This window comes from Ursus americanus, chromosome 33 (assembly GCF_024610735.1).
Source record: "Ursus americanus isolate L20-20 chromosome 33, mUrsAme1.1.p, whole genome shotgun sequence".
NCBI lineage: Eukaryota > Metazoa > Chordata > Mammalia > Carnivora > Ursidae > Ursus > Ursus americanus.
Genome location: NC_142159.1, coordinates 28,949,905 through 28,970,573, shown reverse-complemented (window position 1 = coordinate 28,970,573; position 20,669 = coordinate 28,949,905). Strand labels below are relative to the sequence as shown.

The window sequence follows — 20,669 nt, the reverse complement described above, 5'->3', positions numbered from 1 at the left end:
ACCTCAGATCCCTTCCTTTCAGGGAGAAGGATAGACAGAGAAACTGAGGCATGCTCGGGGCACACAGGTGCATGAAGAAGTCTTTATAAACTGTAGGGCGTTTGCCTGGCAAGGTCCACGTGCAGGTTCTCCCCACCAGGCCAGGCGGCCTGGACTCTGGGGTCACGGGTTCTGACCGCCTGGCTCAGAGAGCGCTGTACTTGCTGTCCAGCATGGAGGGCTCTGGCTCTCTGTGGCCAGGCCGAGGCCCGCTCTGATGAGACAACGCCCCACGCCCCCTGCCCTGCACACCTTCAGCACAGAGACGCCTCGAGCTGGAGCCTGGCCTGGCCTTCCTCCTGCCGGCTCCTTGCCCAACCTCCCCGCCCGGGGTGCACGTCCGTCCGGACACCGGTCCTGTCTGGGAGCAGGAGAGCCAAGACAGAGCCCCGGGGGCTTATCTCGCCGAGCCATGGCAGTGCCACCCGGGGCCTGGGCAGAGCAGACCCTCCTCTCTGGGGCCCCCCGACCGTGACCACTCTCCTTCCGTTGCGGAGGCTGCCTTTCCGAGCTGAGGAAGGGCTCCTGGCTTCATCGGTCCATGCTTGCCCTATTTATTTATTTATTTTTATGGGGTAGGCTGTTAATTAGGCAAAAGATCTGCAGAAATGAGCCCGTGCCTGGAGTTTTCTGTGAAAAACGAGAACCTCCCCCCACCGTGAAATCTCCAGCAGTGAAGCAATGAAGTGATGGAATTTGGCAATTGACATAGTATCATTCACCTCCGATGAAAGTTTAAAAAAAAAAAAAGGAAGGCCAGACACTGAAGTCCAAGTGACTGTCGCTCTCAGCCCAAGGCCTCGTGTCTGTAGTGGCTGTGGGACACCCCATGGCCACGGCCACCCGAGACTCTACCCGCCTGAGCCTCCCCTGGGAGCGCCGGGTCCCTTGGAGGTGAAGGGTGAGGCGAGGCTTGCTCCTGAAAGGGGACCTCACACGCCCCACCTTTGAGAGCCGGGCAGCAGGGGCTGGCGGCTGGCCGGAGGGGAAGGGGCTTCCCGCCTGCACGTCTAGTCTGGAGCAGAAGGGGCCCCTTGTGCTGTAGCTCCTTGGGGCACCCACCTCGCCCCGGAGCCAGGAGCACCCCTGGGTTGCACTGGCTTGGCCAGCCTGCCACCCCCGGCCTGGGGCCCCGCCAGGGAACCACTGTCCACATCGGGGTCAGGTCAAGGGCCCTTCCTTGTGCTTGGCAGGCAACTCAACCCCAAATGAGGAAATTCACATTTCTTGGGTTTGTGGGAGGGAGTTTTTAGCTCATCAGAGATTTAAACCAACTTTGATTATTTTTTTCAAATGAATTCTTCGCCAAGAATGCCCACTGTGCGCCATTCCCTCGGATGTTGCAAATCCCACATTTCCAGACTGTCAGCCCATAGGGGCCATCCCAGCAACCGTCCAAGTTGCAGGACCCCTGTTCTCCAAAACCGTTTCTGGAGTGTGCGTGCCACTATGGATGGTTTTTGTCTTTCCTTTAAAAAAAAAAAACAAAACAACCTTGAGATGCCTTTGGACGAGTCTCTGGTTGTTGACAAATCAATTTTCCAGGGAGGGAGACGCGTTTCTGTTGGTGGCACCGGGGTCCGGCCTCCTGCTTGTGGTTGAGCAAAGATTGGACTGAATTTCCCAGCGAGCTGTGTTCCCCGCCCCCGCCCCGGCCCCCCTGCTCCTTGGCCTTCATGCTACATTCTTGCTCTCCTCATTTCGCTTTGTAATGTTGTTTCTCTCACCTTCCAAAGCCGGCCGGCAGTGTGGTCGGGATTTATGAGCCCTAAACTTCCAACGGGATCGTCTCTTTGCTGTAATCTCAGTGGCACGGCTGGGCCCTGGGACCTTGGCAGCCGCTCTCCGCATGAGGTGCGCCTATGGCTTCTGTGCCTCGAGAGTCTCCTGGTGGAAGAAAGGGAGGGGGGCTCCGGGGTGCTGGCCGCGTTAAATCAGGGAGCTGGGGGCCCGAATCACTGAGAACAATCCAGAAACCAACCACAACCCCCCAACGGCCTTTTCCCCGTGTGTGTTCTGATGTGCTTGAGGGAACTTTAAACTGGCCCCTGGCTGGGGTGGAGCCAGAGCATATCCAGAACATACCCGGCCCCTCACTCCCACCCCTCATGCCCCATCCTTCCTGGGGTGCCTTCTGTTCTGGGTGGGAGTGGACACAGGGCAGCCGCCCGCGGGAAATGGAGGCTGTGCTCAGCGATGCCCCGATGCCTGTTCCCACATCGCCGGGCGGCTTGCTGGGCTGCCGTCACTCACCACAAGGGGTTCATTTAGAGGCCGTGGCTGCCCCCCCGAGTCCCACCCCCAGTTGTCTCTGCCTTCTCCCATCGGTGTGGGGTCGATTTTCAGTTCAGAACCCACTCCCACTCTGGAGGGGCCCCCTCCCCACGTATGCTCGGAGGATACAGGTGTTTCTAGGTCTGGCTGGCACTCGGCCACTTGTCACCCCATCTGTCCTCCCCTGGGTGATGCCGTGGCCTGAGGGAATTCCGTAGGCATGGCCCTGCCGTGGGTGACGCGTGGGGTACTTGCGCCAGCATCGCCCCTGCCTGGAGAAGATGTGGGGTGGCCCCCAGCTCTTCACACCCCACCTGCCCGCGCAGCTAGACCAGCTCAGAGCTCTGCTGGGCATTGCCTTCTGAAAGATGTGGGGCCCTGCACCTCCCCCACCCGGCCCTGGGTCCCTGTGACCGCGGCCGCCTCTGCCTGGGCCTGCGTTCCCCACGGAGCCGGCCGGAGAGGAGCCTGTTCACCTACTTGGAGCTCAAGGGGGTCTGTGAGCTCATCTCGGGCCGCAGGAGGGGACGGAGGGCTGTGAGCCCAGCAGCCTGACCATGTTCCTGTACAGGAAAAATAAAACGTCCCCGGGCCATAAAACGCACATTGTTTAATCGGCTTTTTTATAGGACAGAGTTTACTCATCAGACAGAAGTGCCCCTACCAGGCACGGGGCCAAACACGGCTGTCTCGGGGCGCGTGCTCCCCGAGGGCCTGCTTCCCGCGGCAGCCCCTGAAGCAGATAAAACTTAAGGGGGCCGTGTGTCTGGTGCTTGCGAGTTCCCCTTCTATTGCGTCTCCTCCGAGCCCAGCCTGATGCCGGGACATGGTTCCCGAGCCCCGGTCTTCCGGTTCAGTGACAGCACGAGCACAGCACGTGTTCTTTGTCACACCACCCATGGGAGGACAGTCTCCTCTGAAGCCATGTCGTTCATTCACATCCACTCACCCACTCATGGGGTCAGGGCCTCTAGCGGGCGGGGTGCCCCACTCCCCCTCCCAGGCCCCTGAGGAGCTCCGTCCCAGCCCCGGGATTCGTGGTCTGTGTGGGCCAGTGAGATAGCAACGTCCCCCGGTGAGGCCTGGATCCAGGGACGTGAGGACGGGCTCCAGAGCGCAGCGGGCCGTCAGGACCCGGACCTCGGACCGGCTGGCCCCGGGCTCAAATTCCGGCTCCGCCACCCCTCGGCGGCCCTCCTAACTCTCGTCCTCTGTTCTCAAGCGGGGATTGGAAGTTCCACCCTGCAGGGCCCCTGTGGGCCCTAGAGGAGAGTCTAGGAAACAGCCCAGAGAGGTCGTTTATCATGAAGGGGACCTTGGGGCTCCAGACTGCTGGGGGTGCCAGGCAGGGTGGGGCTGCTGTCTGCCCCACCTGGGAGGAGCCGCTGTGCCCCCGCCCTGTTCTGGGGGCAGAGGACGGTGCCGGCCACTCAGCAGGACTTCGTGGGGCTCCTTTGAGCCTTTGCAATGGCCACCGACCTGACCCCCATTGGCACCTGCTTTCCTGGGAGCTGTTTCTGTCCGAAGAAGCTGGGCCAGCCCTGCTGCCCCCTCCAGGCACCTGTCTCCCTCTGGAGTCCAGCCGTGTGTGCATCCCTGCCGGGGGGGCTTCCCGCACCCATGACCCTCATCCCGGGCTGTGCCGGGCGGGGCCTTGGTGACCCCTACCTTGGAGGGAGGACCCCGGACCCAGCCTGCTCCCCCTGACACCTGTGGAAGCCTCCCGTTGGAACCGCAGTGGCTCCCCAGCTCTGACCTCTGGCCAAGGCACCCCGATTTCAGATGAAAGGATCTTTCTGTAGCCACGTGTCCCAGGGAGCAAGCGAGACATCTGATTCCGGTTTCCTGGCACGGTGGCCACGTTCTTGCCAGACCCGGGGGCCGCGAGACAGCAGAATCTTCAGACCTGGACCCCAAGGGTCATGGGTTTGGGGTGCCTGTCTCTCTGCTCCCGAGTCCTGCACGTGTCTGTGGTGAGCCTCAAGGACCTGAAGGGTAGCTTCCCTGGCTCCTGAGAAGTCCGGAAGTGGGGCTTTCTGGGCAGGCTGCTGTCCGCCCTGGTGCCAGGCAGCCCCTGCTTCTCCGCAGGTGCCCAGGAGCAGACCAGGGTCTGGCCGTGTGCAAGAGGGTCTCGGCTGTCCCCCAAAGCCTGCATTGCAGTCGTGCACTTGGGGTCATGATGGGGCTTCTCTTCAAAAGCCCAGACGCCAAGAAGAGGAAGCTTGGGGAGCAGAGAGAAATGGCTGTTGCAAAGGGTTTCAAAGCCCTCCTGAGGATTCAGAGAAGCTGGAGCCCTGGGGCACAGGACAGTCGTGCTCTCCGATGCCTATGCTGTGTGCACGGGGAAATTGAGACCCGGGGAGGACGGTGGGAAGCAGAGGTCACTGGGGATACTGCCAGAGCTGACCCACATGGGAAGGAACACAAGCAAAATGCCAGCTTCTTCTCTGTCTCCCAAAGCTCATCTTCCTGGAGCCGGAGATGGAGACGTCAGACTTCTCAGAAAAGCTCAGATCCCTGTGGGGGTTGTTGGTGAAGAAGCTGTAGTTAGGGCTAAGGCCATTCGTCCCCCTGCTTGTCCCCCTGCCACCCCCGGGCGATGTCCCAGCCCTCCTGACGTTCCATCAGGCAGCATGGAGCGGGTGCCGTCGCCGGGGGGGTGGGGGACACAGCCCCCCACAAAGGCAGCCCCAGGAGGGCCCCCGGGCCTCGCCGCAGTGGACCCTCCCCGAGCAGGCACTGATCCTGGAGTCCTGCAGGGTTCCTGCCCTGTCGTCCCACAGCCCCAGAAGAAGGGGGGACAGTCTCATCCCCCCGTAGAACCACAGGGTGGGAGCTTGGGGCCAGGCCACCCGCTTTCAGTGGGCACCGGTTTATGGAGAAGTCACCATGTGCCGCCGCCCAGTGAGCCCCAGAATCCGGGCTGAGAACAGGGTGAGGCCTGACCTTGGGGGGCCTTCCTTCCAGGGTAGCCCACAGACAGTGGCGAGTATAGGACAACTGCGATGTGAGGACCACCGGGAAAAGCACAGGAGATAAAGGTGGGGACGGCTGCTTTCAGTGAGTGGACCAGGCTGAGCCACCGGCAGATGAGTGTGGCCCACACGGGGTCCTCCCTTAGACCCCATGGCAAGGCGGGCGGCCCCCATGCGGGCGAGGACATGCAGACCCAGAGGACACAGCCTACGGCCACCTGGGCTCCGCAGCTGGGCCCGCTCCCGAAGGGCTCAGGGGAGATAGCACTGCAGTGGGGCTGGGGCACGAGGTCCCCGCAGAGTGACCCCCACGGCAGAGGGTGTCGCGTGGTCCCTGGGGCTTCAGCCACCAGCGTCAAGGGGGCCCGTCCTGCCTGCTGCTCATCTCACGTGCGCATACCCTGCGTGCCCCCAAGTGGGCCCCCGATCGGGTCCAGGGACCATCCGAGGAGTGTGGGAATGGGCGTGCTGGGGGGGTGCCCTTTCCATCCCATGACAAAATGTGCCATTTACTTACAAAAGCCCGACACTCACCACCTGTGGTCTAGTGAGCTGGAAATGGAAAGTGAGTGCGGGTCGGGGGCTTCTGGGGATGGTTCTGTAGGACCCTGTGCCTGGGCGCCGGCCGCAGGGCCCTCCTCCCTCTGGCCAGGCAGTCCATGCCGTGAGGTGGGTGCAGATGTGGGGTCTGCCGGCTGCTCCGGGGCTAGGGACCTGGGCTGGGGATGCTGCCTCCTCTTGTCTCGGGGGGGCCGTGGCATCTCCAGACAAAACCTTCAAAATCAGGGAAGATGGGAAAGGGTTGCAGCTGCTGCCCGTCCACATCTCTGAGGCAGGTGATGGGGACAAGGCAGCAAGCCTGTCGGGTCTGGCTGAGTGCGTCTCTGCAGACTGCAGGAGGAGTGTTCTCACCTCTGGAAACCCCTGCCCGGCTCTGTGATTGGCATCAGTGAGCTGCGGCTGGTGACCTCACTAGTGACTTCCCTGAGTCCACCACAGCTCCTGATTCTCCCAACCAAAACCCGCTCCCAGGGCCCAGGCTAGCCCATGTCAGAGGCAGGGCCCAGACTAGCCCGATGTCAGAGGCAGGGCCCAGGCTAGCCCGATGTCAGAGGCAGGGCCTAGGCTAGCCCGATGTCAGAGACAGGGCCCAGGCTAGCCCGATGTCAGAGGTAGGACCCAGGCTAGCTCGATGTCCCTGACAGGGCCCAGACTAGCCCAATGTCAGAGACAGGGCCCAGGCTAGCCCGATGTCAGAGGCAGGGCCCAAGCTAGCCCGATGTCACTGACAGGGCCCAGACTAGCCCGATGTCAGAGGCAGGGCCCAGACTAGCCCGATGTCAGAGGCAGGGCCCAGGCTAGCCCGATGTCAGAGGCAGGGCCCAGGCTAGCCCGATGTCACTGACAGGGCCCAGACTAGCCCGATGTCAGAGGCAGGGCCCAGGCTAGCCCGATGTCACTGACAGGGCCCAGACTAGCCCGATGTCAGAGGCAGGGCCCAGACTAGCCCGATGTCAGAGGCAGGGCCCAGGCTAGCCCGATGTCAGAGGCAGGGCCCAGGCTAGCCCGATGTCACTGACAGGGCCCAGGCTAGCCCGATGTCAGAGGCAGGGCCCAGACTAGCCCGATGTCAGAGGCAGGGCCCAGACTAGCCCGATGTCAGAGGCAGGGCCCAGGCTAGCCCGATGTCAGAGGCAGGGCCCAGACTAGCCCGATGTCACTGACAGGGCCCAGACTAGCCCGATGTTAGAGGTAGGGCCCAGACTAGCCCGATGTCACTGACAGGGCCCAGACTAGCCCGATGTTAGAGGTAGGGCCCAGACTAGCCCGATGTCCCTGACAGGGCCCAGACTAGCCTGATGTCAGAGGCAGGGCCCAGGCTAGCCCGATGTCAGAGGTAGGGCCCAGACTAGCCCAATGTCAGAGGTAGGGCCCAGACCAGCCCGATGTTAGAGGTAGGGCCCAGACTAGCCCGATGTCACTGACAGGGCCCAGACTAGCCCGATGTTAGAGGTAGGGCCCAGACTAGCCCGATGTCACTGACAGGGCCCAGACTAGCCCGATGTTAGAGGTAGGGCCCAGGCTAGCCCGATGTCACTGACAGGGCCCAGACTAGCCCGATGTTAGAGGTAGGGCCCAGACTAGCCCGATGTCAGAGGCAGGGCCCAGACCAGCCCGATGTCCCTGACAGGGCCCAGACTAGCCCGATGTCAGAGGCAGGGCCCAGGCTAGCCCAGTGTCACAGGCAGACAACATTATATGCCTGTCAAGCTGTGGGCAGCTGTCAGCTCTCGCCTGAACCACAGCCTAGTGGCGGCCAGTGTAGATGGGCTCTGAAGTGCAGGGAAGGATCAGGAATGTTTGTGGGGGTGGGCTGGGTTACGGGGTCAAGCCTGTGCACCCCCAACCTGCCGAAACAGACAGCAGGTAGCACAAGGAAGGAGTTCTGGGACATTCCCCTGAGTGCTGAGAATTTTTTGGAGTCACCGGGGAATCTGGACTTCTGTGATTCTGCGGTCAGGCTGCCGTGTTCCAGGAAGTGCCAAACAGAAGTGGTGACCCTGTCCAGTCACCTTGGTCTGGGAAAAGCAGTGGTTGCTGTCAGTGTGGTCTGTGGCTGCTGGTGACCTAGAAACCAACGCCCGTGTGCTCAGGGCAGGGATCTGGCCGCCGCGGCGGCAGCGCTGGGAGGGAAAGGGACTCGGGGCACCAGGGCAGGAGCCGCTGCGGCACAGGGGCAGGGGGCGGGGCAGTGGGCAGCCGAGGCCCCCAGTCTGCCTCTCCTCTCCCCGCGGCTTCTAAGCATCTCCAGGGAGGCAGGGGCTTCTCAGAACAGAGGGACACACACTCACAACATGTTGATGGGGGGCGCTCCCCTCCAGGATTAGAACCATGGGTCAAAGGGCAGTTTGGGCAAATGGGAGAGGCCCTGGCAGGGACGGCAGCACTTTTGAGCTCCTGGGAGGCTCTGTGTCAGGCTGGGGACCCTGCAGAGAGCGGCTGTCACTTCCACTGGGCTCTGGGAAGCAGTGACGGGGAGCTGACTTTCACGCGGTGGCACTTTTGGTTTAGGGGAGAACACGGGCGTCCCCGAACGTGGACACGGCCAGCTGACGCTTCCTGCTTTCCTGCTGAAGGGCACAGGGACCTGGGGCCCTGCCCCGGTGGTCTCACTACGTAATGCTCCTGACCGCGGGGAGAACTCCGAGGGCCCGGAAGGGGTTGGGGACTGAGGGTGCGCCAGGCTGGGGGCTTCCCTCCCACAGTTCCCGCCCGTGGCTGCTACTGCTGGAGCCCCGGGCCGGCAGCTGGCACTGACGTCTTTCATGGCAGCGTGGGGAATTTTCGGTATCCAGCAAGAAGAGCTGGGTGGGGGTGAGGCTGGGGGCTGGGGCCACTGGGACACCTGTGCTGCTCCAGGCCCCCTCGACGTCCCCACCCTGCCATGTGCAAACGGCCAGCCTGCGGCTCTGGGGGGAGATGATGACTGGGGTGCCGGGAGGGGTGCTGGTGGGTGGTCGGGGTCTCCCGCTGCCCTGGTTGCCTGCCCATGACGCGTGGCTGGCGGGGCTTGACGACCCCACAGCTGCTGAGGAAGGAGGGTCCCTCACGGAAAAGGCTTCGGCTCACCCTCTGGGGTTTGGGAAGAAAACAGAAAGAGTTAAGTGGATTTATAGTAGTTTGGGGGGTGGTGATGGGTGCAGCTGAGGCTCAGACCACCCTCTGTGCCTCAGTTTCCCCATCATTACCGTAGGAATAATGCTGTCCCCCTCACAGGGCTGGAGGCGTTTGGCCTTTCTCTGCTAGGGGGCCCTAAGAAGGCAGGGTACATGTGTGGAAACAGCCCCCACCGTCGCTGGGGAGGGGGCGGGGAGAAGCAGGAGGACCCCAGAGTCTGAGCGACATGGAGGTTAGTTCTGAAAAATGGAGCGAGGCCCTGAGGCCGGGCAGCGAGCACTGGGAGGTGAGGCCGGGGTTCTGGTGCAGCCTGCGGCCTCCTGGGTGAGGCCACTGCGCTGGTCAGAGGCCGGTGGGGTCGGCTCCAGCTGCTGCCCACAGTCAAGGGTCTAGGTCAGCAGGTGGGTTGTGGACAATGCCTGGGGTCAGCCTCCTTGTCCACACAGCTTTGGGAGACCACATGCCCATTCGAGACGTGGCTGGCCCTGCAGGGTCTGTGGGCCACCCTGGGCTGGGGCTGGGTGAGCAGGGGCTGAGAGGGGCAAGGGTCAGCGTAGGGCATTCCCATCGGGTCGGTGGTGACGTGTAGGGGTGCTCAGGCCTGGCCCTGGTGTTCCTGTGGGTTGGGGACTGCCTCATTCCATTTCAGACTGCGCAGTTGGTCCTGGTTTAAAATCGAAGGTCCATTTCATGCCAGCAGAGTGGGCTTGATGACAGGCTCTCGGTGTCAGAGTGGAGCCCAGGTCAGGGGGACAGTCACTTCCCTCCCTCACAGGCAGCCCAGCTCCCTGACAAGCCCAGGACCTGCCCTCGCGCTCGGCCTGGGCTAGCGGGGGCTGCAACTCACCCCGGTGCCTGTCCATTGTAGGTGTATAGCCGACCCCAGACTTACAACGCCCCAGACTCAGGGGAGGCCGCAGAGGGAAGGTCCTTCCACCCCTCTCCTCCCCATACCCCCGGCCCCCTGCGTCTCTCCTTCTGGCTCCACACAGGTGGGGGGGCTCCCTCCCACGGCTCCAGCCCCAGACCCCGAAGCCTCCTGTCCTTTCTCCTGTTCTGAGCCCCAACCGCCGTCCCTGCCCAGCTTGGGCTGCAGTTGTGAAGGATTGAGGTCATGGGGGGGTGGCGCATGCTTAGGAAGGAGAGGGTCTGTTTTTAGAGCCCACACCTCACAGCGTTGGCCAAAACCCCTGGCCGAGCCCACGCTTCCCCTCTTGGCCAGGCTCTTCCTCTTTTGCCAGCACGGGCATCTTCCCTGCTGAGGCCTCCCTCAGTCCCGTTGCTCCCTCCGCATTGAAGGTGTCGTGGGAGCTGGACGTCAGGGCCTCCCGCTCCTGCTCCCGGACTAGCGAGGAGGGCGGCGTGGGGCTCAGGGCCGGCGCGCTTGGGAGGTTTCTGGAGAACACAGCTTTGCCTCTGAGCAGGGGCAGACGGTGAGTAGGCTGTTACTCCTCCAGGAGAGTGGAGAGCGTAGGGTGCAGGCCCTGGTCTTCCCTGGTCCCCCTTGCCGGCGTGGCCTCGGTGCAGCCAGGAGGGCCACCCACTGTCGCCCAGGGAGGCAGCCATCGTCCTCGGCAGGACCGGCGGGGCCCTCTGCTGATGGCTCGGTGCTGTGCTAAAGCAGCTTTCTCCACCCGCCGTCCTCCTCCCGCCCGCTGTCCTCCTGCTGCCCGCCGTCCTCCTCCTGCCTTCCTCCTGCCCGCCGTCCTCCTCCTGCCCACCATCCTCCTCCTGCCCGCCGTCCTCCCGCCCTCCGCCTGCCCGCCGTCCTCCCGTCCTCGTCCTGCCCCCCATCCTCCTCCTGCCCGCCGTCCTCCTCCTGCCCTCCTCCCACCCTCGTCCTGCCCGCTGCCCCCACTTGTTTTCCCTTGCGGAGACGCTGCCCCACTGCCACCTTCAAGTGCGGCCAGCCTGTGCTGCAGGCCTGCCCCTGGACGCCTGCGGTGTGCGTGTCCCTGGGGACCATGAGGCTGGGGCCGGGCTCCGAGATGCTTCTGCCCGCTTCCTGGGTGAGGACCCAGCCGTTCAGAGAAGCTGCCTATGCTGTGGCTGCTGGGGTCACGAGGAAGGTCAAGGGCAGGGTATGGAGACTCTCAATGAGCCAAAGGACAAAGATTGGCTCTGCTGGAAAATCTTTGGATTCCGTTGAGTGCTTCACTCTCTGTGGGGCCTGGGGATAAATTTCCTGCCCTTTCTGGGCCTGTGTCTTACGGACAGGATGGGTGTGAGGATGTGAGGGTGGCCTCGAGCAGCCCCTCCCACACGCCCTGCAGTGCTGGGGACCATTAGTAATAATCATGAGCCACCAGCCTGCCGTCCCTGCATCCTGGCATCTCTCCAGTTCACAGCTCGGGCGTCACACCCCCAAATGCGCGGCTCCCGGCCGGCCTCCCGGTGCCACCGTCCCGTCTCTGGCTGGGAGGATTTCCAGGGTTCCTGGGGGCCTCAGCCGTGGAGCGCAGGAGAGGAGAGGGCAGCCACAGGCCCAGCTGGGAGGCGCAGTGGGGAGCTGGCCGCGCCGTGCTCACTCCTGTGCAGAGATGCTGGGGGGCCTGCGCAGGGCACGAGGCCGGTGGGGGTGCCGCAGACGCCCAGAGGAAGGCCCCCCAGGGGCTGCTGCAGCCACCACTGCACGGGGTGCGAGCGGACAGGCATGGGTGGTGAATGGGGTGGGGGTGGAGCGTGGTTCCACACCCGGCCTGCTGCCCATCGCTGTGACACGCAGGTGGGGCTCCGTCTACAATGGCGTTCCCTCTTCGCCCGGGTCCAGGCAGCACCACCCAGGACCCAGGTGCTCCGGGCAGGGGATCTAACCTGGTCCTTCCAGGGGCAGGTTCTGGGTTACAACCCCCACCCCCAGCCCTGGGCCTCCTTCATTGCCTGATGGGCAGGGAGGGGTCTTCACTGAAACCCAGGGTCCTTCACAGTTTGTACAGGACGCACCCAGCCCAGGGTGTGGTCGCTCCAGGGGGGGTGATTATTTTGCCCTGAGTCACGCCAACTTCCCCTGGCCGTAGCAGGAGCAGCCGCTGAGCCCCCCACCAAACCCCCTTCTGGTGGGAAAGGAGGGAATTGCCAGGAGCAAGAGTGGAGCTGGGTCATGGGAGCAGAGGGCTTCCCCATGAGCCAAGGCCACCCACAAGCTTTTCAATCAGCCACGACTTCGCTCAGGACAAAACACCCAGGCCCTGGTCTGGCTCACCGGTGGCTGGGCTTCTCCCGGGGCTGCAGGGCATGTGCCGAGCCACCCGGGAGGGCCCTGTCCTTAGCTGAAGCCAGTACCTGTGTCTACAGGGGGCTGCTGCTCACCTGGAAGGGACAAGGGAGCCTCTCAGGAAAGCAGCAGGGCAGACGAGGGGCCCCGTGCGGATCCGTGCAGGAAGGACGACGGACCCGACTGGAGAGAGGGGTCTCCGCATCGGTTAGGGAGGGGCCCCTGGGAGCCCAGAGGGACAGGCTTGGGGCTCTCTGTCCCTGGGACGCACAGGGGCTGCTCTCAAAGCCTCTTCCTGCCCCCAGCCCTTGCAGACCCTGCCTGTCCAGAAAATCTGCCCCCACTGGCCATGCGGCCCTGGAGGTGGGGGCTGTATCCCGTTGGTGCTGATCTGCTAGCTTCCCCCTGGGGCCTGGCAAGCGACAGTCAGCACAAGCTTGAGTAACCAGAGCCTGAGACGGAGGCGGCAAAGGGAGGCTGCCTCTTCCCCTCGCTCCCGAGTCCCCAGACAGGCCGTGGGCCCTGGGAACACGGAGGTGCCCCCGGCTGACTGGGGGAAGGCGTGTGGCTTCAGTGACGTCGGTACCCAGTCTCGGTGGGGCTGGGGCTGTGCCCGGTGTCCTTGGTGCAGATGCAGGCCCCTTGGAGCCCCATTTACTTGGCACCAGGCCACCAGGGTGGCACGTGGGCTGAAGGGCTGGTGTGAGCATTAACTGCAGGGGGCCCGAGGGAGGCACGTGGGTTCCGGCTCTGTTACCTGTGTGGACGCCGTTCCTAGCAGCTCTGCTTGTCCCTCTTCCCGGGGGTCTTGGGGATGCTGGGAAGCATTCCCTGAGCATCAGAGAGAGGTGCTCCCCACACCCCCGGGCTGCTAGAGCCCCACACGTGTGGCTGGGGCACAGATACCATCGGAAGAATTCCTCCAGAACTTGGGGGACACTTTGTGCCTGCGTTCTGGGGTAAGCCCTGGGGCTGCTGCACGCAGAAGGCATGTCAGACTGTTTAAAGGGGAAATGCCCACTGCCCTCCCAGCGGGAGGAAAGGCAGCCGGTAAGGTGTGAACAGCTGATGGGGAAGTGAGTGGATGGGGCCACCTCTCCCCACACCTCCTTCCAAGGCAGTGGCCAAGGAGCCTGCAGGTCCCCTGGAATCAGGCTGGGAACGTGGCTCAGAGCAGGGCTCCCCTTGGGCACACAGTGCTTCCTCCCCTGGAGGCAGACCGGGTAGAGCTCATCCCATTAGGCACGGAGGCCACGGGGGGAAGGGGTTTTCCTGAGTCCGTAGGAAGGCTCGGGGTGCTGGTGTCCTGGGCTCTGTTCTGTGTCTCCGACATTGGCCAAGCATCTTGCTCTGATGTCAGTGGCAGGAGGAGGATCACAGGGTCACTCTTCTACCTTCTCTGCTGTTCAGGGAGGGGATCCGGTCTGTGGGACGCCGTCCGCATCTCCTGGCAGGCAGGCCGGGTGTTTCTGCACCCCCACACCGTGGACCACCCCGCATGGACTCCAGGCGTCCCCGTTTCCAGCTGGCTCCGTCGTGCCCCCCCCCCCGCCCCTGGGTACCCCATTTGGGAAGCACTGCCTCTCAGCGCCATCCCCTGCCCTGGGGCTGTGTCACCTTCATTTAAGGAGAATGGAGGGAGGCCTGGCACTGTGGGGCCGGGGGCGCGGAGGGACCCCTGTTGCTCTGTGACTTGGTTCCCGCACTTGTTCTGTGAGGAAGGGGCAGGTGGACATGCTCAGCTGGCTTTCCGATCTGACCTTCTTCACAGGGAAATTCCAGGAATTGGCTCAGGCTTGGCTGATGCCAGGAAGGAGCATCTATCTTCCTGCCTGGTGGGGCTTTTGGAGGCCATATCCCTCATCTCCCAAAGGAGCAGAGGACCCTCCAGTGCAGGTCCAGGGCGGGCAGGAGCAGCTCGCAGAAGTGGCTGTCTGCCGGTGGGAGGGAGGGGGCGCTGCACTCGGGATGGCCGGCTTCGCCCCCCACGGCAGACACCCTGTTTCCTCCCCTCATCTGGATGAACTGAAGGTCAGCCCCTTGGCTGGCATTCATGGGCTCACGTGGCTGGCTCACTGTGTGCTGGGCACGAGCTATGGTGTCCCCGGCCTGGGCAGTGGACAAGTCGTGGGGACAGACGAGGCCCAGATGTGCACTCGAGGGGGCCGGAGACCCCCACTGCCCGCTCAGAGGGACAGGAGGGTGTTGGGGGTGCAGCCGAACGGTTCTGAAGGGGGCTGGCCCGGGGGGTGGCAAGCCAGTGAGGTTGGCACCACCTTGGCCATACTCACCACAGCGTCTTCTGCACAGCAAAACTGTAGTCGTAACCAGGTCCGCACCGGTCCTGACCCGTGCTTTCTCGATTCTGCAGCTATAAAACACCCAGCCTTATCAAAGAAGGATCTCCCATTTCACTAAAACCTACACTCACCAGACAGAGCTATTACCCTTCGCAGTTCTGCTGTTTTCGGTTTTCGATCTTAAACTCGAGACCCCCACGCGGCAGGTGCACGGGCAGGATGGCGGGGACGCGGTGCGGTTTTCCCGTTCACACCAGGTGATCCGTGCTGACCTCCCCTCTATGTTCGGGTGCAGGGCGGTGGGGTGTGAGCCCCGTTGAGCCCTCGACAGACACCCTGAGGCCCCCCGCAATTGAACTTGCCCTCCGAAGCACTTTGCGGGGCTCAGTCCACATAGGGCAGATGTTGGAAAGAAGGGGCGCGTGCCAGGCTGAGGTTCCCACGTGCATCAGGCTAACTCCGGGGGCTGCCGTGGCTGCTGGGGACATCATCCACCAGCAGCATCTACGGGAAGGGCCTCGGCCCCTGGCCGTGGTTGGGGCTGCCCAACGCACGGGGTGCTGACAGAGAACACACAGCTGTTCTGTTACTGCTTGGAACGCTGTGCCCAGTGCCCCTCTTGCAGGGCCCCGGGCCGGAGTACCCCCATCCCTGGCCCTGGGTTGTGGGCAGGGAGGGCCGTGTGTCCGTGTCCAGGAGGTGGAAGCAGGCTGAGTGGGGGTGTGGGGTGTCAGACGACAGGAGCATAGCGTGAGGGCTGAGTGAACCCAGGGCAGAAGAGGTGGCTAGGACGGGGTGACGGTGAGTCACGGGCCTGAGGGCGGTCTTAGCAATGTTGGTCTAGGTAAACGTCTCTCCTTCGGGAGAAGAAAGGAGCTAAGAGGGGACAGGGAGAAGGCCCTGTGTGGCCCTCTGGGCCCTGGTTGTGCGGGCTGGGCTGGTTCCTGGGGCCCCGGGTCCAGGGGCTTCTGCCTGAGCGGGAGGCAGGGGTGGTGTTGGCCAAGGAGCCGGAGTCCCACCAGGCATGTAGCAGGCACTGGCGCCCCGCGCTGGTGAGAAACCCGCTGTGCACCCTCCTCCAGCTTTGTGATGGTGGGTGATGGGCAGTGACCCTCCCTGAGGGTCCAAGGACAATGATGCCGACCTTCACAGGTGCCTCTGGCTGGCATCGCACAGATCTGGAGAAGCGAGTCGGGCCAGCTCTCCTGGAGCCCCCCATTCTCTCCTTGTGCTTAGGTCCTTCGAGGGAGAGAGGAGGCTGGCCTGGGTCAGTGTGAGGGCCGCTCGGCCATGTCAGACAGGTGAGGGGACAGGGAGGGAGATCTCGGCAGGCTCGGTGTGTCTGAGGACCTGTCTGGGCTCGGGCTTTTGGGGAGTGGAAGGTCCTTGTCCTTGGAGGGGTCTCCTCCAGGAGGGAGAGAGCCAGGCTGGACCATCGGAAGGGAGGAGCTCCCTCAAGGTGACCTCTGTCACTGTGTCACGTGGTGACGTTCTGGCCCCGAGCGTCCAGAGTAGGAGGGGAAGCATCCGCCAAGGGGCCCCTCAGCAGGCCTGGACCTGCGCAAGTGTCCCGCTGGGGGGTGGGCTGTGCCGTCCGTGGGGGGTGGGAGCGCTCGGGGGGGGGGCGCCCACCTGGCCCGCGGGCACCCGAGAGGGCCGTGGCGGGCAGCTTTCTGGGGTGCCCCTTTGGCGGGGCGGAGATGGGCCTCAACTTCCTTCCTCCTCATCCCCCGGCCCGGGCAGACGCCCGAACTCCTTCTCGAAAGATAGTGGCTCGCACCCAGAGCACCTCGGCTAATCACCAGCCATCGTGGGAACGGCCCCAGATGAGGGCCGAGAGGCAGCTCATTGTCTGGGGGAGATTAAAACTCCAGTGCGGCATTGTCTGCGCAAGGGATAAATCTTGGTGCTGTCACTCAGACGCTGAATTAAATCCCTCCTTGTTTCTGAAGGGGCTTATCTGTGCTGAATGGGCGGCCATACCGCAGCGCGAGCGGACGTGTTGGGAGTGGCCGTCCTGGGCACCTTCGCGACAGGAGCCGTCTGGGGAGGGGAATCGAATGTGAGGGGAGGCACCTGTCGCGGCCGGGAGGCTGGGCTCCACCTGAGGACCCCGCGGGGGTCCCCGGAAGAGCCATGCAAAGGAGGGGCCGGGTCCGAGGATGAGCCAGAGACAGGACAGGAGCTGCGGGGAGTCCCCAGGGCCGCTTGAGGCTGAGAAGGCCTTGACCTAAGTGATCTGGAACTTCGCAGAGCAGACACCCCCTGCCTGTCCCTTCCAAGCCCCCACAGCCTGGACAGACGCACTGGTGGAGGCCTGGGCCGGGGTGGGGTCCTTCCTGGCTGGGTGCCCTCGTGCCGCAGAGCCACCTGGGGCTGCCGTCCTTCGGCCACCAGCACCCCCTAAGGCAGGAGGCAGGCTCCAGGGGCAGTTTTCCTGAACCTCATGCAGGACCTTAATTTATAAAACAGGCAGTTTGGGGAGCAGTGGGAGCCCTTCCTCAGGACCCCAGAGCTCCTGGGGACCCCCGGGCTGCAGCAATGCCTTGTTCCCTGCTATACCCATTGTACAGAGAACCAGAGTGCAGAGACGGTGAGCAGAGCATCCCGGCCCCCCGGCTGCCTTCCCTTGGGGCCAGGATGGGGGTCTAGGAGGGAGGGCGGGCTTGCTGGCACAGCCTGGGCTGCCCCTGCCCTCTGACCACCCAGGAAGTGTGGGCCCGGGCTGGCGCATGCAGACGAGGCCAGGGAGTGAACATGTGCATGGCAATGGGAGGCAGGTAGAGCAGAGGCTGTCGCCAGCGAGGCTGCTAGGGGGCTGCGGGGCTGGGATGCCGGGCTCAGTGTTGGTTGACAGTGTTGGCATTCAACCCTTGGGACCCCGTCCCCAGCTCTGACCCGCAGGTCGGGAAACCTCGGGCCCCTCTCCCCGATGCACTTGAATTTCCGTCTTTGGACGTTTGAGGAAATGCTACCCGGGGCTTTCTGTGGCTCGTGTGACGTTTCCCTGGTTCGCGGCGCTGAGGCTCCTTTGTAGACATTCCGGGCTGTGCACACAGCTCCCCTCTCCCTTGGAAGGAAGACCGCAGCCATTGCTGGGCGAGCAGGCTTGCCCCCATCACGACTTTCATGAGCTGAACGTGAGGAGAGGAACTGCGGGCAGGTAAGGCGCGGAGCCCACCTGCCTGGACCCCGCAGAGCTGTGCCCGCCACAGCCTGGCCTAGAACCTGGAGCTTCCGGCCTGGCTTCTCCCCTTCCCCGTACTTTAGAGGAGCTCGTGCCCGGCGGGCCCATGGCACTGTGCTGGACATCAGTAACTTCACGGTCAAGTAACAGTAATCCGGTGTGTGCGGAAGGCGTGACTGCCTCTGGACCTTCCTGGGCTCAGACCAGACGCCTCGGGCGTGTCTGTGCAGTGGAGACATGAAGTCAGGCTCATCCCCGTCTGAGCCCGAGCGGGTTCCACACACGCTCCCAATGCCTCCAACTCGGGGCTGCGGTGGGGCGCTGGCAGGAAAGGTGAGGAGCAGAGGCCCAGCGTCCTGGAGGCTGCGGGTCTGAGATCCAGGCGCTGGGCAGGGCGGGTTCCTCCTGGAGTCTCTCTCCCTGGCGTGTGGACGGCTGTCCTCTCCCCGTGTCCTCGCACAGTCGTCCCTCTGTGCATGTGTGTCCCCATCTCCCCTTCTTATAAGGACACCAGTCCTATGGGACGAGGGCCCATCTCAGCGACCTCATTTTACCGTCACCTCTGTAAACGTCCTGCTTCCAAATGAGGGCCTGGGGGTCAGAACTCCAACCTACAAATTTTGAGGACACGCTTCACCCCAAAATGAAGCCTTGCTGCCACCTGTGTCCCCCTGGAGCTGCACATGGATTTGCGACGACATTCCCACACCCCGCTAGAGACTGGAGTTTGCAGCGGGGCCCCCAGGAACACCCAGGCTTTTGGGGGGCAAGGCAGAAACACCTCGTGTGGGGGCATCCTGAGCACGGGGCCGGAGGCTGGCGGGGTCCGGGAGGGGCAGGAAATCTGCAATTAGCACAGGCTCCTTTCTGAAAAGCCAAATGAGCTTAAAAGAGAGGCCTTGAACCTGAGAAACGTCCATGAAAATCAGGGCTTGACTGGAGAGGACAATTTTTCTCATTTTTGTGGGGTTGAGCCTTTTCAATAAGATTTCAAGAGAGTAAAATCAACAGGCCCCAGGAAATTTGCATACGGCTACTTAACATCAATTCTGTGTGTTTTTTTAAAAAGAAGGCATAAACACCTCCTCAAAGTTCCCCATCCGCAGGGCGGGACTACCCTGGGAGTTAACGGTTCAAACCTTTACAATTTTTTAAAACCCAGCAGCTTTCCATAACAAAGGGCAAAATTCACAAACAAATTGCCTTCCTCCTGTCAGGTCTGCTCCTTGGCTGGGGAAGGCGTGTTGACAACACACAGCTCCTTGGGTCACCGCTGAATGGCGGATCCCACGGAGACCAGGTCCCCCAGGGTCTGTTGAGAACAGCGTGGCTGGGGGACCGGAGTGCAGGCTCTCCCCTTCCAGGCTTTTCAGAACACCAGCTAACAAGCGCTGTGTGGGGACCCAGGAGGCGGCCCCCGGAAGGCCTGTGCTTTCTGGAAGACACGGGAAAGTGTGATCCTGGGTGCACTGGGACTTGCTGTACTGGAAACTCGGGAGCGGCCAGGGAGGGAAGCCCACCCAGGACTGGGAGGGGGTCCGAAGGACAGCCCTGCAGGCACTAGGGCAGGCGGGAGCCTCCCCCCGGGGGCCTGAGACGCAGCACTGAGGACAGCCCCAGAGAGCCTCCTTCTCTCCTGTGCTGGCCCACGTGTCCCGGGCCGCGTGTACCATCAGGGGTCCAGGAGGGGAAGAGGGACCTGGCCGGGCAGGCGACAAGTGCCCCGTGTGGACTTCAGGGTCCCCACAACCGGCCCTGTGGTCCCTTCCGGCACACTCGGGGCACAAGCCCACCATCCTTTGCCAGACCTGGTTCTTGTCTCTGTCCCTGAGCTTGTGGTCGGTGTTCTTCCCTGGAGAGTCTCACGGCTCTTGCTTCCACGTGGGCCTGTCCTGGAGCCCACGCTGCTCCCCTGTGGTAGCATCACCGGAGGCCCAGCAGGTGCCTTTCCAGGTGTGCCTACGCTCCCCAAAGACCATGACCCTGGGGCAGAGATGGTCTTCCCATTCCTGCCGGTGCCTGGAAGTGCCTGGTACCCAGTAGGCACTCAATGAATGTTCATAGAAGGCGTGGATGAGAGATGGGGGTGAGTCCATCAGAAGGGAAGTCCCTGATCACGTGGGGGCATTGGACCAGGGGTGCTCTGAAGTGGCAGGAAAGTGGAGTATGGCTCAGGGGTGCCCGGGCCAGAGCACAGGCAGGGCCGCCTCCCAGGTGCCCGCCCCTCTGTACAGAGTCAGGAAGGGAAGGCCGTCGTGGGGACCATCAACTTTCCACCGACCAGCAGAGGCTTCTGTGGCCAGCGTCCTGGAGGCTCCGCCCTGGAGAAGGCCGTGCTCCTGCCTCCGACCTTCCTAGCCCAGCCTCCAGGCTGGCCTGCCCTACCCTACCCCGGGGCGTCAGCCCGTGTCCATGTGCCTCTGTGTGCCGAGGGCCCTCGTCCGTCTTGTCCTGTCCACCTCTCTGGGCTCTGTGGCTGTCCTGCCTCCCCCACGGCCAGGCCCAGAGCGGGGGCCTGGCTGCTCATCTCTGGTCTGAACTATGTGCTCAAGGTAGACGGGAGCTCTGCGGGGTGGCCCATCGTGGGAGGCGGGGTGCCGTCCGGGCCAGCGGCCATCAGGGGACACTTCAGAGTGCAGGCATGCACAGGATGCTTAGACCTGGCTCGGAGGGACCGGGCCCTCCCACGGTCACCAGTCTGGACCCCAAAGGGTTAAGGAGTGAGTGCGGGGGCTTTGTTCAGAGGCTCCCCAGCTAACCTGCAGAGCCCCCAATCCCTTCCTCATGACCGTGATTAGCACCGTACTGACGATGAATAGGCCAGGCCGATTCCTATGGTAACCTTCAAAATGCATTCCTCGGGCAGGCTGGCCCCCTCAGTAATTACATTCCTAGCTGGGCCCACAGACAGCATGCTAATTAGCCCCGAGAGAGGGGGCTCTAGTTCCTCCCTGAGAAAGGGGCCGGAGGAGACGCCTTCTGTTTACAGCCCACCCCTTCCC

The 20,669-nt window shown here is 63.1% G+C and overlaps 1 protein-coding gene across 8 annotated transcripts in view; it reads left to right on the top strand.

Annotated features, from left to right (window-relative positions):
- Positions 1-20,669, top strand: part of PRDM16 (PR/SET domain 16) — a 317,415-nt gene that overhangs the window by 17,023 nt on the left and 279,723 nt on the right. The gene's annotated exons all lie outside the window — the stretch shown is intronic.